Source organism: Crocuta crocuta, unplaced genomic scaffold (assembly GCF_008692635.1).
Source record: "Crocuta crocuta isolate KB4526 unplaced genomic scaffold, BGI_CrCroc_1.0 scaffold144, whole genome shotgun sequence".
NCBI lineage: Eukaryota > Metazoa > Chordata > Mammalia > Carnivora > Hyaenidae > Crocuta > Crocuta crocuta.
In genome coordinates, this window is record NW_027529669.1 from 2796111 (window position 1) to 2799818 (window position 3708).

A 3708-nucleotide genomic window follows, 5' to 3' on the forward strand; every position below is an offset into this window, starting at 1 on the left:
GCTGTCTCTCTCTCTCTCTCAAAAAAAAAAAAAAAAGTAAAATTTACCCGCTTTTACACAATAATTTACCTATTATTTTTGATGTACAAAGATCTATGTTGACTTCATTACCACAGTTATTTTTAATATGTTAAGTCTTGGCAACTCTTGATTCTGGAAATTAACTTCAAAGCTCAGCCTTCCCACCCTTCCTGCTCTTGGGACCACCTGTATCAGCTTCCCAGGAAAGGTCTTCTTTCTCTGAACCCCATGCCAAGCATTTCTTTATTTCGTGTCTATGAGCTTTTGGAACAAACTAGAGACCTAGGATGACCATAGAAAGGCATACAAGAGTGGTGGAAGCCAACATCTGTTGACCTTTTACTGGGCCAGCCACTATACAAAGTGCTTTTGGTATCTCCCATAAACCTCATGATCCTGTAAATTAAGAATCATTCCTGTTGTACTCACTTACCTAAACTTACTCAGAATCAAGAGGTGAATTTGGGTTTGTTTCATTTCAAAGCTCGGACCCTTTTCCAGTTTCACCTTGCTGCCACCAGACAAAGGATCAAAGTCACTGATTTCAAGGAGGACCTGCAGCAATCTAGTCCACGGCTTCTCATCTGCCAAGTAGGAGTGTGTTGATCAACTTTAAACATTTACCCTTCCTCTAATACTGAACTTGAAACCACCCAAATGCTTTCATTAACTTCCCTCATCATCTTTACAATTACGGATCTTGATTGAGATCTGGGATAAAAGGGCATCTGCTGGCTAAATCTGTCATCTTGAAGGATTCCTATGAAGCTTAAAACCAGTTTTATTTGAAACATAAACTAAGGGAACCAATATTTTCATAACCCAAGCCAACTATCTTTCTCTGTGGAGTTCATAGACTCATCAGTTCACACTTAACTCATTTAGGGTTTGTAATTTAATTCCTGTGTGTTCTTTTGAAAATCTTGTTCGGAGTTGCAAGTCAGCTCACCTGGGTGCAAATCCCAGCTCTCAGGTGATAAAAATAATCCCAACCCTTCTTAGGGTTCTTTAAAAAAATAATGAGATGATGAATGTAGGCACTTAAACTGGTGTTTGGCATGTAACAAAGCTCAGTATATATTAACTAGTTATCACTTTTTTTTAAATCCAGCCTACCTGATGGCCTGAAATACTGAGGCTTGGCAATATCTCCCTGAACATCATTTTAAATATGTAGGTGTTACCTGTTTGGGAAAAGTGGGTCCTATTAGCACCCACTAGCATTTTGCCAGTCACACATTTAGTTTTTATTAGCATTATGAATAATGTGTGATTTGCTGAACAACTTACTTGAAAAAAGGTCTGTGGGAATGGGGCTCTAGAAAAGCCCGGAGGTTCAAAATGGGATTTCAGGCTGGAGTGTCGGAAGGGCAGGCCCAGGGGACTGCTCCTGGGAGATTTGTTCCACAGGAGAGCCTGGAAAGAGGAGACGGACAGCAAGGTGAACAGAGGCATTTAGATGCCAAAATTGTTTCAAATCCCAGTGCTACTATTCACCAACTGTGGCCTTTGACCAGCAAATCATTCCTTCGAAACCTTTTTCCTTATCTAGAACAATGGAGCTAATTCCACATTTCTCAAAATGTGGGTCTCAAGGTTAAATGACACAACATTTGAACACTTTTAATAAATGCCTTCACATATCACTGGTGCTCACTGTTTGCTAAAGCCCAAGGCCTAAATGAAGTGGGCTCCTGTTCCTTACTTTCTACCATATCGTTGTGGTTATGCCATTTTATGACACTGATTATAACCTGAATGGTTTTGCATAATTATTTGTTTACTTGTTGCCTGTTTGCAGAACTTAATATAGCTCACCCCTCCTTATATACTGCAAAACACCTGCTGTCATCACTCTGCGTTGCCTCCAGGGAAGACCCACCCCACAGTTTCTGTAAGTCCCTGAAAGCAGACTTACCCATAAAGATGAATATTTGCTCCTATGTCCACACTACCCATTCATCCTCAACTACTTCTGTGCAGCTTTTAGATCTCTTTCAGATGATATGGCCTTGCCAGTACTAAGTACAGGGTGCTTGGTTCATCCTGCTTTCCCTCCCAATACCATTTGTCACAGTTGACCCTGGCTGCTGCTTCTGTTTTTTTGTTTGTTTAGGGAGAGAGAGAGAGAGAGAGAGAGAGAGAGAGAGAAAATCCAAGCAGGCTCCACACTGAATGAGGAGTTTGACAACTCTGGGATCATGATCTGAGCTGAAATCTAGAGCCTAACTGAGCCACCCAGGTGCCTGACCTTTNAATATTTATTTTTGAGAGAGAGTGCAGTGGGGGAGGGGCAGAGAGAGAGGGAGGGAGGGAGACAGACACAGAATCTGAAGCTAAAATATCTTCTGTTGCAAAATGCGCTGTTATTTTAGGGACTAGTAGAAGACTGAAAAAAGTTTTCATCTAAACTATGACTTCCTGCTTCCTTATCACTTAGAATGTTTGTTTTATATTTGTTTAAATAACCCATTGAAACTTATTAGACCTAGATTTTTTTTTTTTGGTACATATGACTTCTGTTCATATACAGAAGGGAAAATGTAAGCAAAATAAATTTAACAAAGATTTTTTTGTCTTCCTGTAAAGAATCAAACTCTCTAGACTCAGTCTTTGACTCAGAGATGTCAGTGTGATAATGTGTTTTACAGCACTATGTCATCCTTTCTGCCATCAAGAGCACTGGGAATGCGGCATTTCTTAGAGTGCCCCCTATTCTCTCCTAGTATTTTCCCTTAAGGTGTTGACACCCATTTTGCAAGTTTTGATGGTGGTGCTTTCTTAATCTTAGCAGAAAGCTTCAATGAAAGGTTTTCCAGACAATTAGTTGTACTCATTTCCCCTCTGCTAGTGGTCCTTACCTAGATTTGGGACCAAAATTTCAAGGCATTACAGTGGTTTGGGGAGCCACCAGCCATAATAAGCAGATTGTATATGCCCAGGCAATAACTATATCCGCATCTCTACTGCCACCTGATGATAAATTGTATCATACCACAGTTGTATAAATACATTAGAAATGTTAAAATATTTGAGGGAAAAAAGGGAGTATCTTAAAATTGTTGAAATTCCCTTGTAAGTACTTTATAGTCACTCACTGAATAAATACATGAATGGGACTTGTGTTACTGCTGTGTAAGGCAACTAAAGTCTAAAATAAATCACCTAAGAAAGAAGGAAATCCCAGGAGCCTGGGTGGCTCAGTCAGTTAAGTGTCTGACTTCAGCTCAGGGCATGACCTCACAGTTTGTGAGTTCGAGCCCCACATCAGGCTCTGTGCTGACAGCTCGGAGCCTGGAGCCTGCTTCAGGAGTGTCTCTCTCTCTCTCTCTCTCTCTCTGCCCCTCCCCTGCTCTCTCACACACACCTACACACACACACACATTCTCTCCCTCTCTCTCAAAAATAAGTAAACACTAAACAATTTTTAAAAAGAAAGAAATCCCATGTATGAAGGAATTGTTTCATCTGCCTTTAAATCCTGGAACCAGTAATGAATTCTTGATGATGATTGTAATTCAATCGAGAGCAGGTTTTAAACGGTGAATGTACCTTTTCACTTACAATTTTACTTGTCATTCATTTTTATCTATCTTAGAAATTTACTTCAGTGTACTCTAAACTGTCTGTTTTTTAAAAATATGTAAGTATTCATATTTTCAATACAGTGCCCTGTATTTCTTGGGT